The following is a 15,548-nucleotide window of genomic DNA, read 5'->3' on the forward strand; positions in this document are numbered from 1 at the left end:
CCCTGCGCTCCACCTTCCCCTCCCTCCCCTCACCCCACCCCCACATCCCAGTAACCAGCAAAGAAGCCCCCTGTAGGTAACTTTTTATTGGCTGTTAGGAATTTTTCCTTGTCTTCGATTTTGGAGTTTGATTGATATGCTTTGATGACTTTTCTTTTGGTGTCTATCCTGTTTGGGGTTTGTTCAGCTTCTTGAATGCTTATCATCTTGTCTTTCATGATGTTAGGAAAACTGTCTTCCAATGACTCTTCAACTGTCTTTACTTTGCTTTTCCTATTCTGGAATTCCGAGCACTCATAAATTATTCCTCTTCATGGTGTCCCTCCCACATGAATCTTAGGCTTTCTTCACAGTTTTTCATTCCTTTTTCTGATTGCTCTTCTAGCTTACTAGTATTGAGAGACTTATTGTCAAGCTCACTAATTCAGGCTTCCATTGATAGGAGTCTATTCTTTTGCCCTTTCAGTATATTGTCCATTTCTGAAATCTTAGTATCAGTCTTCTGGATTTCTATTTTGCAAGCTTTTTGTTTTCTTAAGTCCCTTATCTATTTTGTTTGTTTGTTCCTGTAATATTTTCCTGAAGTCTTCCTTGTTTTCTTTGACCTTTCTTTGGCCAATCATTTCGAGGTACCTTAATAGCATTCTCTTGAATTTTTTTGTTTTGGGTATTTCCAATGCCTTTTCCCCCTCATAAATATTTTCTAGCTTTGCCTCTTGATCATTTGTTTGAGTCACTCTGTCTTGTTTCTCTGTGTGACCAGAAATTGTCTGTTGTTTCTGAGACACGATGGTGTTGTATTTGTATTTAATTGATGATTATATGTTGGTGTGTTTTTAGGCACGGCCTTCTGGTAGAGATGATTAGGGGATGGATGTATGTGCACTGTTCTCTGTTCACCATTTGTGCAGCTTAGTTTAGAATTGGTTTGGTTGATATAGGTTGCTCTATAGGTGTAGGTTGTTGTTAGTATTAAGTATTGTTAAGTGGAATCAGTTCTGACTCATAGAGACCTTGTGTAGGGTTTCCAAGGAGCAGCCGGTGAGTTTGAACCGCTGATCTTGTTGTTCAAACAGACCTTGTGATCTAGTGTTTTATCCCACTGAGCCACATCAGGACTCAGTGGGTGGGTACAAAAACTGTGTGGGGACCATGTCTAACTTCTGTGTCTTCACAAGTGTGGAGGAAAATCAAACTCAAAAAGGCCAATTCTTATGAATTGGTGGTCAGACATGCCTCCACCCTACAACCTTTTTTATCGTGTTGTAACACCAACCATTTCTCCCAGAGTGCTCTGCTTCACAGGTAGGTTAGATAATCCATTGAGATGGCCACACAGAACTCCTAACAATACTCATGATTATGAGGTTTATTAGGGACGTGACTAAGGTACAATTCAGTATCAGAAACAACTCAGGATGCATCAGTTTTCCAATTAGTTTCACCTCTTGTCTGCTGTACGGCAAGCATGCCTTGTTCTTGACTTTGGCCTCCCAACCATGTGGCCCCTCAGCCTCTGCGCTGCTTGAGCAAATGTTACAAAGCTCCTTTAGCTGGTCTGTAAATGCCTGAGGGAAATATTCTGCAAGTGAGCCTCCTGCCCGTAGGCACTCAAGTTTACTCGGTCCATGGGCCTAGAAGCCAGCAGCTGCTCTGTCTCTCCATGCTGCCACCTCTGTCACCACCTCTGTTGGCACCACTTTTCTAAGTGGAGATCTCACATTCCAATCACCCTCTTCTTTATTGATGGTTCTGGGATCGTCTGTTTCTGCTTTTAGAACTGGATCCTTTTAAACCCAGAAGGATGACAAAACTAACCAATCTCAGAGTTAGAGTCCTGTATGTTTTTCATGGTTTCACCCAATCATTTAGTGAGAATGAAGAATACATTGGATAGAAAATCCATATCAAGTAAATTCAAGGTACCACAGTGGGGTTGTAGAGGCTATAGTTATGGCTGGGCTGTATGGGCACAGCTGTTGTCCCTTGCCCAGTGAGACAAGAAGAGAAAACACATACACACACACACACGAGAGAAAGAAAAAGATAAAACAAAACAAGCAAACAACAGGAAAACATTGAAATGATAGAGGGGGAAAAAAGGTACTAGCTAGAAAAAGAATATTAAAAAAGAGAAAAGCAGGGGAGAGAGAGAATAAAAAATGTAAGTGAAAAATAAGAGAGAAAATAAAAGGAAAGAAAAAGAACTAAACACAATTAGGAAAAGGGAAAGAAACCAGAGAGTAGTAAAGAAAAATCAAGAGGAAAAGAGAAAGAAAAAATAAAAGAAGAAGCACCAGAAAGGAGGATGTGTGTGTGGGAGAATCAGAAAAAAGAAGAAAAATGAAAGTGGAGATAAAAAGGATAAAAAGCAAGGAAAGGTAAAGTGAGGGAGAAGGGGATAAAAAACCCCAAAAAACAATGAAAAGAAAAAAAAAAAGGGGCAGCCACCAGACCCAGAGAGGAGAAAATTCTGGGGTCTCCTGCCAATCAAGAACCTCCCATCATGGATGGGCAAGGGATGAAATGGTAAAACTCTCAATCCTAGATGGTGTTCCTAGAGGTCTAGATGTCGTCTATTCTGGAAGTACTTTGTGCAGACCCCAAAGCAGCTAGGGGATCAGGGTATTTCTGTCCCAGAAAGCAGTGGAAATGTGAGCATTTCCTCTGGTCCAGGGTGTCCAGAACCAGCTCTGCAGGGCTGGAGCAAGCCACACCTGATTTCAGGCTCCAGGATTGGTGTTGCTAGCTCTCAATTCACTTTGATGAGGCTTTGACCACCCGGAGAGCAGGAGCTTGCAGAGAGTGTATGCATGTGGGGGCTGGACTTGTCTCTGGTCACCAGGGTAATGTGGGGTCCAAGAAAAAAATTCACACCTTTCTTTCCACCAGTCAATAGTATGATTCTGAGCCACACTGCCCTCTCCCTTCAAAATTGCAGGTGGAAGTACAAGATGGCTGCGCTGCACCTAGCCAGTCAGCGCAGATTACTTATCTCCCCCAACACTCTCAGAGTCTGTTCAGCTGCTTCTCCTAGTGAGGGCTAGTCCAGGGCTGGACAGAGTTAGTTCTGCAGGTTTGGAGCAGGACTTACCTGAATCCAGGAGCCAGGGTTAGTTTGGATAGCTCCCAACTCACTTTGATGTGGCTCACAACTCTGCGTCTCTGGCCACCAGGAGAGTGGGAACATCCCTGGATGTATATGAGGGTGAGGGCTGGTTATACCTCTTGTCACAAGAGGAGTGTGGGGAACAAGGAAAAAAATGGCACCTTTATCTCCTTGAGTCACTGGGTATGCCTCTGCAATACCAACACACAATACCAATACGTGTCTTGTCTTTAGAGCTCCTCGCCAAAGTTTAAGATGGCTGGTTGGCCAGCATAGGTAACCAGTCTGTCTCCTTTTTTTGGCTACATCTGTTTAGCTTCTTTTCTTAGTAAGCATTCAATCCACTTCTCTATCCCTTCATCTGAAGCTCAAAGTTCCAGGGCTATCGTCTGCATCTGTTTCGTTTGGTTTTCCGTATCTTTGTTGTAGAGGATCTGTAAAACCTTTTTGCTTGTTTTGCCATCAGGCTGCCTCTCCTAATGTTATATGTATTTCTTGTATTAGTTGATTATTGTGACCTCTGGTCACAAGGTCTGGCCCTGGGTAGGTGCTCAGAATATATTTGCTGGATGAATAAAAACAACAGCTCTCCCTTTCCCTGATCTAAATGTCCACCCCACCATATGTCCCCCTTTCAAGGAATAAAGGAAGCCCTGGTGGCACTGTGGTTTAAGTGCAAAGAGGCCAGTCCTGCAGGGAGGAGCCAGAGAAGGCTTTCCTGAATAAGTGATGTTAGGTTAGTTTCAAAGGATGAGAATGATTTTGCACAGAAATCTACCCTGATAGGATCTGGGGTTGGAAACATCACTTTGATGATGGCTCTATCTCAGCTTTGAACAATTCCCTCTTCATGCAGGCTGGGAGGGGCAAAGCAGAAAATAGGGACAACAATGTACAGATGGCCGTGTGCCAGGAAAGTAGTCTCATGTTTTCAGTTGCCCCTTTTGAAAACCCATTGAGCCTTGTTCCCTTGAACTGTTCTCACTTGAGGTGGATGCTCTGGCCCCACACTTCTCAGTTTCTGGATATTGCCTTTGAAACTGCAGCTGTCCTAGGGATGAGACAACTTATCAGATTTCAGGCTGCTGACAGGTGAGCAGAAATGGGCAAAGGCAGGTATAGGGAAAGAATGGAGGATTGAAGTGGTTCAGGAAGGGCCAAGACTGAAAATTGACGTAGACAAAGAGGGAGTACACAGGATTAGGCCTTAGATTGGGTGCAGGGAATGCACATGGTGGCAGACGTGGCTGCCCTCCAGAAGCTCTGGCCTTTGGGGACATGGGGAGAAGGCTCTGCTCTAGAGGAGGTGCTGGCAAAGCTGGGGTAGGGATCAGCTCAGGTCACACAAGTCTGGATTTCAACCCAAGTCTAGAGCTGGCCTGGGACTCCAGACAGCCAGCAAGAGCACCAACGTTCCTTGGATGCACTGATTGGTCCAGGATAGGCCTGTAGGTGTGGCCGGTTCACTCAGAAGGAATTCCAAGCCATTGTCAGGACTGCTGGAAAAACAAGAGGTGCTGGTCCCTAAATGAGAGGATGGAGGTTAGAGTTGGTTGTGGGCTGTGTATGCCCCCATGTGATATAACCAACCTGGGGGTGAGCAGCACAGGAAAGCAGGGTCACAAGACTGACTCTGGTGGCCTGAGTGTTCTATGAGATGATGAACCAGTAAGGCTCACCTGGGAAAAGATTCCAGTATTTTCTCAGGTACTCCGCAGATGAGAGGCAGCTCTGGCAGTTTGGGAGATGATGGTATGAGAAAGCTTACACACCCACTTGTGCCAAAGCCACACAACAGATTTACACAGGTAACTGCATGAACTTATAAGCACAAGACTACACACACAACAGAAGCACACACACATGCACAGTATCTATGTTTCAAAAGATTTTAAACAGTATACCACCCAAACAAAACATGTGCAAGCCTTTTGATCTAGAAATTCCATTTCCAAGAAGCCACCTCCATCAGGACAGAATCAAGGATGTGTGCCAAAACTCAGCTTCAAGCAACTTCCCTGCAGTGTAGTTTGCAATAACACAAAGTTGGCAACAATCTGCTTTTCAAAAAGGGTGTGGTGAAATTCACCGTGGTAAGAAGACACAATGGCACGCTATTGAGTTCTGAAAACACAGTGAAGGATTGTTTATTTACACAAGCTCATTTACTGGTGAGTGCAAAATAAAATAAAATAATTAAAGTAGCTTGCACAATAGTCTGAATTTGAGTAAAACATAAAAGTCAACATCAGCATGGGAAAGGGTCTGGAAAATTCACCCTGGAGGACACAGTGGTTGTTTCTGATTCACTAGGCTTGTAGTTCTCTTTCTGTTCCTGTGGGAATCAAGTCTGGCTTCAGAGAGAAGAAGACACAAACTTCATTTTGAAAGTGAATGTGAGTTTTACATACACTTGTGTGAAAGCAAGGCCCATATAAAGGCTGAGATTGTGACAATTGCTTAAAAGTCCGGAAACAACCTCAATGTTCAGTAATAAGCATTTGATTAATGAACTTGAGGCACAGTTATGCAATGGAATTTCAAGCAGTCATTAGAAAGAGTGAGTTGGTATTGCTGTTAAGTGCTGTCGAGTCGGTTCCGAGTCATAGTGACCCTGTGTAGGGTTTCCGAGGAGCGACTGTTATGGTTCAAACTGACCAGATATTTCTGATTAGGAACAGTCTCCACAGTACAGTAATTAAAAGAGAAGTGCAGAACAGTGCTTATAGGATGTAATCATTGTATAGGAACAGTGCTAGACATATGGCAACAGAAACAGCTTTGTAAGGACTTCAGGACACTGGTAACAGTTCCCTCCCTCGGAAAGGGAACCAGTGGATTTGGGATCAAGATTGGGAGCAAGGAGGCTTATTTGAGCTGAAAACCCTTTTATGCTTTGAATTAAAACATTATTTGCATGTGTTGCCTTTTCAAAAGCATGAGTTAAAAATAAAGAAAAAAAAGAAAGCACAGATCTGCTTAGGTAAGCACATAGGCGAAATACACAAACATTCTGGCAAAAACACCTGCTCATTCCAAACACACAGACACTACCCACCCAGCCCCACATCTACATGTGGATTGTTAAGGACTCTGGACCACCCCAACACCTGCCTCCATTGAGTTTTACATGTGGCCAAGGTCTCTGGTGTGCTAGGGTTGTCGGGAGGGGTGAACACGGTGCAAGCAGTGGTGTTTCAGCACTCTGCCTCTTTAATTCCTTTTGGCTGAAATGCCAATTTTCTGCTAGGCTGGCCTGGCTGCTGCAGAATCACTTCTGTTAACAAACTGCACTGAAGAACTGAGCAATTAGGCAATTAAACGGTTTTAAATTGAATTTAGAGCTCTGATATTTCTCTGGGAGGGCAGCCTCCTAGTTTCACCTCTGCCCTGCATCGTGGAGGGGAGGGAAGAAGAACTCAAGAGCCGGGGGGTGGTGAGTGTGCTTTGGTGGGGTGGCTCAGGGCAGATTTCAGAGATGGACACTGGACCCGTGGCCCACTAGCCCCTACTTCCTGATTGGTCACTGCACTCTAAAATCTGCAGGCTCCTTGTTAGTTCATTCATGTATTACTGGACACCTATTACACCATTCCTCAAGGTCGGTAGTTCGAAACTAGCAGCCATTTCATGGCAGAAAGATGAGGCTTTCTACTCCCATAAAGATTTACAGCCTCTGAAACCCTGTGCAGGGTCACTATGAGTCGGAACCGACTCCATGGTACTTAACAACAACAACAACAATATTACAGTATACTAGGTACTGGGGAGCCAGTGGTGAGTGGAACAGACAAAGCTACTATCCACATCAAGTGTGACAGATAATAATCCAAGAAACAAATGAGCAACACCGCCTCAGAATGAAATGGGAAGATGGGGAAGAGGAAGAATGAGCTGCCGGCAAAGACCTCTCCAAAAAAGCTACATTTGTACTAAGAAACTGAAGACGAAAATGTGAGAAGTGCTTTGCAGGTAGAAGAAACAGCAAGTGCAAAAGCCCTGAGGTATGCCCAAGCTTGGCTTAATTTGAGCAAGAGAAAGCTAACATAGGGCCAGAGAGGAGAGGTGGGTCGGGGTTTCCCTGCATGCTGGCATGGTTCCTATGATGCGTACAGCAGCCTCATGAAAGGGGCCTCGCTCTCCATATTGTTTTCCAGAGGGAGTGTCACCCAGCAAGTCAGTTCAGAGCTGGGATTGAAACTTCTGACTCGAGGGAAATTCCTATTCCACTGGGCAGCTAAGTGTCCAGTGTGTGGACCCCTGACCTTATGGAGGTTACACTCAGCTGACAATGGCCTAGGAGTGAGTGATATCAGTTTACTCAGTCCCTTGTAGGGGTGGTAACTAATCCTCTTCATGTATCACTAGATCTGAAGACACAGAATGAGTCTTTCTCTTGGTAATAGCAGCATCTTTTGTTTGGAAAAGCGGATGGTGCTGTGGGGTAAATACTGGGCTGCTAACTGCAAGGCCAGTGGTTCAGTAAAGATTTACAATCTCAGAGACAGACCATATATAGGGCCACAATGAGATGAGTTGGAACAGCCCTCACACCAGGGGACGGGTGCAGGTGCTGGATGGCTCAGCCTGAGGAATAGCCCCAGGTGGCCTGGTCTCCATGTGCTTCTCCTGGTAAAGGGAGCCAAAGGTCAAGGGCCAGGCCACAGGTGATTACCCCTGGATGTGAGCTTTTCCATGGTATCCTCTGACAACACCCTCACACAGGGAGGGAAAGCTTACACACCCACTTGTGCCAAAGCCACACAACAGATTTGCACAGGTAATTGCATGAACCTGTAAGCACAAGACTACACACACAACAGAAGCACACACACATGCACAGTGGTGGGCTTCCTGTCCTGGGAGTGTTGAGGCAAAGGCTGTCGGTCATTTGAGAGGATGTTATAGGGCAGGCAGGTTGGTGTCTCCTAGCAGCTGGCTCAGGGTTTCCTGTGGGGACTTCAGTAAATCCTGTATTAATAACTGGACAGGCAGTGTTGTTGTTGTTGTTGTTAAGTGCCGTTGCCATAGCGACCCTGTACAGGGTTTCTGAGGCTGTAAATCTTTACGGGAGCAGCTGGTAGTTTCAAACTGCTGACACTAAGCTTCCCAGCCCGATTCGTAACCACTATGCTACCGGAGCTCCCCTAAAGCTCACACTCTGGGTTTGTGGTCTCAGCTCTCTCATCTGGGCAGACTACTTCACCACCCTGCACTTGTTTCCTCATCTACAAAGTCAAGGTAAGAATAGTACTTACTTGGCACATTGATGGAACTCATGTGCAGACACTGCGGGTGGTGTGAGGTTCAGGGGTACTGTTGAATCATCATTACAACCAAGGAGAAATCATTTCTCTTTTGATTTGAAAACCCCAAACTGCATGGTGAGAAACATTCTGTCTCAAAGGTCAGCAGTGAAAGGCCCTCTCCGACCCTGACCTATATTCTTCTCACTTTGGGGATATCCTTCCAGAGATACCACACACATCCAGAAATAGTCCTTTCCCTATATGAATCATTGTTGTTGTTGTTAAGTGCCGTCGAGTCGGTTCCAACCCATAGCACTACATATGTTCTATGTATTTGGCTCTCTTCTTACCCCTCATCATTGTCACATATACATTGATTAAAAGATTAATTTCTGAATAGAAAATACATTCTCAGAGAATTCAAACTCTAAAAAGATATACATTAAGAATTCTCTCTCCTCCTCTACCTCACACCCCCCACAAGTGACCATGCATACATGCTCCCTTTTAGTGTTTCTTTGTATGACTACAAACACACACACACACACACACACACACACACACACGGGCATATATATGCACTGTTTTCACAGTGTCAGAAACCAGCACGTCGTTTCTCTCTGTCAGTGGGTGGAGCCTCTTTGTTTCCTGGACCAGCTGTGTAATACCACTTTCCAATCCAGGTGCAGATTACCCAATAAGGAAGATAAGCACAGGCTTACTTGTGTTTACTTACTAATCTGGAGCACAATTTCATATTTTTTCCCACCACATCCAAGATTCTGCTTCTAGGTCTGGCTGACATCTGTCTCTCTCCTAACCCCAAATCATCTTCCTACAGAATTAAAACCTCTTCAAATTCATAGTCCCTGACAGAGACAGGATATTCCCTAAGCAAGGTAAGTATAGGCTGATTTGTGTTTACTTACTACACTGTAGTGAACAATTTCACATGAGTTTGATGTTGTGAAAAACTACAGATTAGTAAACAAACACAAATTACCTTGCTTACAGGGTAATCTGCCCTAACCATTGTATGCAGAGAGCTCTGGGAGTCAGCTGCTTGTAGCAGAAATCCCCTGGCATGGCTCTAGCTGTAGATCATCCCAAAAATGTTCATGGGGGTCTGCAGGATGCATACTCAGAGGCGGGATGGCTGAGACAGCTTGACACATAGACCTTTCTTCTGATAGCCCTGACTTCCTCTCCACATGTGACAATGAAAGGACCTGTTTCCCTATAGCCTCAACAACAGGGTGTGCCATCAACTGTTGTGGATAGCCAATGTTTGCCATTCTTATAGGCAAGAGAAGGATCTTAGTGGCGTTCATTTCCATTTCTTTTATTATGGGTGATGTGCCCTATTCTTCTGCATTTTCTTTGCTGTTCTCTGCCGTTGTTCTCCACCATTTTTTAACTGTCTTGTTGGTCTTCTCTAGGCTTCTAGGCTCTTTGTATATTAATTAGATAGGATAAGCCCTCAACCACAAGGCTGGTTTGAATTGCAAGATTGCAGGTCAAACTCACTAGCTGCTCCTTGGAATCCCTCTATAGGGTCTCTATGAGTCAGAACCAACTCAATCACACTTAACAATAACAATAATCCACTATAAAGTTGACACTAGATAAGGTTTCCAAGACTGGAAATCTTTATGGGAGCAGACAGCCTTATCTTTCTCCCACGGAAGAGTTGGTAGTTTCAAACTGCTGACCTTGAGGTTCGCAGCCCAATTCATAACCGTACTACTCTGGTTAATTGGCAGGCTGTCTAATTTTTGTAAATAAAGTTCTATTAGAACTATATAGTTGCCTTTGTGCTACAATGCAGAGTTCAACAGAGATCTTATGGCTAGAAAAGCTGAAAATATTTCCTGTGTGACCATTTGTAAAAATAGTTTGCTGACCTCTGGGATTGGATTTTTATGAGTCACAAATATTTTTTACCAGTTTGCCATTTGTCTTATGACTTTTCCCCCTTTGTGTGCATTTTATGTTAAGATAATTCTTTTAAAAAAAAACAAACAACTTTTTATTGTAAGCTGAGTGAAGGTTTACAGAGTCCTTGATTGTCTTTTAAGAGCTAAAAAAAATTCTGGAAGGTTTACTTCAGAAAACCCATTATCTTTGCAAATCAGACCCTGTGGCTTAATGTTATCGTGTTTCATTCCAGTGCTATAAGGAAATGAATAAAAAACTTAAATTTGAACTACAACTACCTAGAAATTGTAAGATAATTTAACTCTTGCCCTCTTAGTGCTATTTTGATCTGAGAGTCAAAGATTTTAACCTAGGTGGGGTTATAATGGTCTCTGTTTTACAGAGGTGGAAAATAAGGCCTAGAAACTGAGGCTGTCAATGTTGACAAAGCTGCCAGATCTCGCAGGCATTAGGTCTGCCACTCCCACTGGGTGACCTTGGCTGTGTCCCACAACGTCTGGAGATCCAGAGATGGGAGGAGCTCCCCAAGGTCACAGCACTAGTGGGGGTAGACCTGGGATGGAGCGTGGGACTCTTTTAGCATGCCGCTACTTGTGGTCCTGGGGCGTTCCAACCTTGGGCAGCCCTAATTCCAGGCTGCAAGATCTTCCTCATTTCCCGCCTCCCAAGCAGCCCCGGACGCAGCGCAGTACGGTGGCGTGATGCTCCTTGCGGGCAGCAGGGGGCGGTGTCGCACCGGTCACCGCACGCTTGGCTGGCCGGGGTTGCAGCAGCCCTTCCGTGGCGTCCTCGGTGTGTCTGGTCGCGCGCCTTGCTACCCAGCCATGCGGATCGTTCACCCGGAGCTATGCTAACAGTTCCGTGCTTTTACCCAACCCACCCGGACCTCAGCCTGCACCTCCCCACACTCCCAGACCTCTCTCCTCTGCTTTCTCCACAAGCCCCAGCCCGCACTCCCAGATCCCACCCCTTCACTAGCCCCCCAGGTCCTCTCTTACTCCTCATTTTCTTACCTAGAGTGATGGGCTGGGAGTAGCCTTCAGGATTTAATTGAGGGCCATGACACTGGTTTGGTTTGTATAATACAAACAGGCCAGTTAGGGATAATGCACTGGACCGCAAGGTCGGTTTGAACCATCAGGTCGAGGATTCAAATTCACCAGCCTCTCCTTGGAAACCTTATATAGGATCGCTAAGAGTCAGAACTGACTCGATGCACTAAACAGCAACAACAAGCTAGAATCTCAGTGCCTCATCCTGTGTCCCTTATCCCATGTCCTGTTGAGAGGCCTTGCATGAGGAACTGGGGATCACCACTCTCTCCCTGGGTTACACAATAGTCAGGAGATGGGTCCACCTTTACATGCAACAGAGCACTCATGTTGTTGCCTGCCCTCAGCTTGAAATTTACTTCCCTTTTCTCAGAAAGCTCTTCCCTGACCACCGGGTCTGAAATGACCCCAGATCCCACCTGGATGTCTGTATTCCACCTTACATTTCGTTTTCACCTCCCCAGTCTTGTTCCTTCCCAGGACTGTAAAGGATGCCTGGCAGTGAGCAGGGACTCTGTGACATGGAGAGTGGCCTCTCCTACCTCAGTGGAGACCTGATGAGGTGGCATAGGGGTCTCACCTTCCTGAAAGCTGCCCTCAATCCTGCCATCTGGGGCATGACTGGGAAGGGACCAGGTCAGCTCACAGCTCCTAACTCCTGCTCCCTTGCTATGTGCTTCTCATAGATCATAACTCGTATCCTCATAGAAACTCCATGAATTGCATCTCCATTCTACTGATGAAGGAACAGAGTCTCCAGCAGTAGCCCAGGTTAAGCTATCTGCTCAACATCACACTTAGAAGTAGAGGTGCCTGCATTTCAATCCAGAGAGATAAGATGCATCTCTCCTGAGCACTGGGTTCTGGAGGTAAGACAGGCCTCAGAGAGTAGCACATCTCCTTACCCGTGCCTTAGGGGGACAGATGGGAAAACAGGCCTGCTGCCCAAATTTTACAGGTAAAGAGGTGGGACTGGGAATCTGAGCCACTAGACTTACAGCCCAGGGTTCTAGGAAGACTGTGTCCCTTGGGAGTGACTGGCTGGGCTACCCTGGGTTGTAAGTTTTCCTTTTGTGAGATGACCCCATCCATGGTCTTTGGCTGAAAGAGTCTCTGAGTCTGTATCTTGCAACTAGGGAGATCTCAGGTCTGGGGCAGGGAAAGGAGACAGTTGTGAAATGGGGGAAGCTGTTCCCTCAGAGAATGCTTCTTCAGCTGACCAAGAGAGGAGGCTTGGAGCAGCCAGTGGGCTGATCAGGGTTAGCCTAGGACAGGCCTGGTAACCCCCTCTAGTGAAGCTGGCCAAATGTAATGCAATCAGAAGTGATAGGGATTGGGCCAAACTGGGGTGTTTACACAATTTCAGGGCCAGCCATGACTCAAAACCCACCACTAGTGCCTGTAGGGGCATGGGCAATGGCTGCTATTGTTGTTGTTGTTGAGTGCCGCGGAGACGATTCTGTCTCGTTGTTGTTGTTGTTGTTATGTGCTGTGGAGTCGGCTTCGACTCATAGAGACCCTGTACGGGGTTTCCGAGGCTGTAAATCTTTACGGGAGCAGAAAGCCTCATCTTTCTCCTGCAGAACAGCTGGTAGTTTCGAACTGCCGACCTTGCGGCTAGCAGCCCGATTCGTAACCACTGCGCTACCAGAGCTAGCGACCCTATATAGGGTTTCCAGCGAGCAGTTTGTGGGTTTGAACAGCTGACCTTGTGGTTCACAGTTCAGTGCTGATTCTACAGTGCCGCACCAGGAGTCCATAGGTTCTGTTTTTTTCAAGAGAAATTGGAAAGCCAAAACACCTTAGATGTGAAACCTCCCCATTTGTAAATTGGCAACTGATAGAAAATTTGCAGGTGAAAGAAATATTTCTGTGGATTGGATTCAGCTATGTGCTTGCTCCATCAAGATCTGGTCAAGGGACTTTGGTTCACGTCTCCAGCTCTCTCAGCTTGACAGACTCAGTGGGGATGAGGTGGGTGTGGAAGAGTGTCTTGTAGAGGACTGTGCAGGCTGGAGTGGCCTCCTCTGTGCGCACTATGCAGAGGGAACCTGTTCTTTCCTCTCTCCCTCCAGGGCTGTTGCTTACTGTAGCCACAAGCCCTGCCTGCTGGAATCACCCCTGCACTCTACCACACTCAGCCAACCCCCTTGCTGTTCCCTCTGCCTGATGCCCTTCCCTCATGCTGTGGCATGCTGGCTCCACCTTGCCAAGCAGGTTTCAACTTCATTGTCTCCTCCTTGGAGAAGTGTGCCCGGACTGCATCTCCGGAAACAGCTCCCCACACCCTCTAACGCTGTTTTCCTTTTTAGCTTACAGCATCGTGCCTGTTTCTCTTGGCCAACACCTGGAGTTGTTATCTCCATCTGTACAGTACTCATTCACTGCAGGGTCCCCCAAGCCAAGCTCCCTGCACTCACTGGCACATTGTAAGCAGTCTGTGAATGAATGAATGAAAGAATGAATGAATGAATGACTGCATTGGCTGGGGCTGTAAGCTGCTCTCCTTCCCCAGGGATCCAATTAGCAGCAAGTTCCCAAGGGTGTGGTGCAGCAGTCGTCCAGCTCCTCGGCAGCCGAAGTCCATCTGGAGGCTTTGTTTAAAGACGCTGAAAATCAGGCTGTTCAGCTGTTACCACCATCGTGGGCACAGCTCTCCCGAGGACTGTACTCCCCCTCCCCTGGCCTAGTATCCCTAGGCTGTCCTGGCTCCATTTAGGATTTAGGGTTGGCTTCATATGATTAAGAACTGGAATGCAAACCACATGGTCCAAGGTTCGAGCATGCTAGCTGCTCCGTAGGAGAAAGATAAGGCTTTCTGCTCCTGCAAAGATTTAAAACCTCGGAAACCCTACAGGGTCTCTATGAATTAGAACGGACTCCATAGCACTTAACAACTTAACAAGGGCCAAAATCACGAGTTGTCAGGGTGGCAGTGGAGACCCTTGAATTCAACCCTTCCACTGAATCCCAGAGGGAGAAGAGGCTATATGCCAAGGCCATATAGTAAAGTTGGGGACCAGGGCTAAGTGAAGAAAGGACACGGTGGGAGTCTGGGCGGCGCTAAAACCCAGGCAAGGTGGGAAGGGACACAGAGACCTCTGTCCTCTTAGGGGGTATGGATGACAGACCGAGCCTCCTCCTGCCCAGCTCAGACCATATCCCTTCCCCCTCCCAGGCTCTCGGTGACCCTCCAGCCCACTTTCCACTCAACCCTCAGGGGAAGAGGAGAATTCCTCAGATAGAAATCCTGATGATTGCAATCCTTCAGTGGCTGCCAGGGGCCTCAAGACAAAGTTCACCTCTTTAGCCAAGTGTGCAACATCCTCAGGATCTATAGCCCACCATTCCCTACTTCTCTATGGGCCAGCATTTTTAGAATGTTCCATGCTCTTGCTCCTCAGCCAAGTCCTGCTCATCCTTCAGGACTGGGTGTCCATGTGACAGCCACAGACAGCTTTGCCTGACAAGCCTCCCCCAAACTGGTCAGGGGCTGTCTCCAGTTCCCACTGCCCAGAGCTGTCACATGGGTGGGCTGGTCTGTTGTGTACAGGGTCCCTTGGAGCCTGTACATGACCAGGTAGAGTTTGTTGCTGTTTTTGTTAAGTGCTATCGAGTTGACCCTGTATAGGGTTTCTGGGGAAAGGCTGGTGAGTTTGAACTGCCTACCTTGCAGTTCAAACCGACCTTGTGGTTCAGTGCATTGTCCTACAACACCACACCAGGCCTGGAGATAAAAGGTCTGGTGGCCTGGGGGCTCTGGTAGCTTAGTGGTTATGAGTCAGGCTGCTAACCTCAAGGTCAGCAGTTCAAAACTACCAATTGTTCCATGGGAGAAAGATGAGGCTTTCTGATCCTATGAAATTGGAAACCCTACACAGTGTCTATATAAGTTGGAACCGACTCCACGACACATAACCACCACCACCATGACTCAGTGGGTCTCCCAGGCCCCTCTTGCCTCCTTTCTTTTCCTCACACCCATACCCAGTCTGTAGAGAAATCCCACCATTTCTACCTCCAAAGTACACCAAGAATGTGACTCCAATCCTCCTGAATTCTTTTAATAGTCTCTTTACTCGACCCCTTGCAACTGTCTTTTTTTAATTAATTAATTTTTTATTTAAGGTTTTTATTATGGATTGAGTGAAAGTTTACAGGGCATATCATCAGTTTTACATTCAACAAATCATACACCTT

Source organism: Chrysochloris asiatica, unplaced genomic scaffold, assembly GCF_000296735.1.
Source record: "Chrysochloris asiatica unplaced genomic scaffold, ChrAsi1.0 scaffold00142, whole genome shotgun sequence".
NCBI lineage: Eukaryota > Metazoa > Chordata > Mammalia > Afrosoricida > Chrysochloridae > Chrysochloris > Chrysochloris asiatica.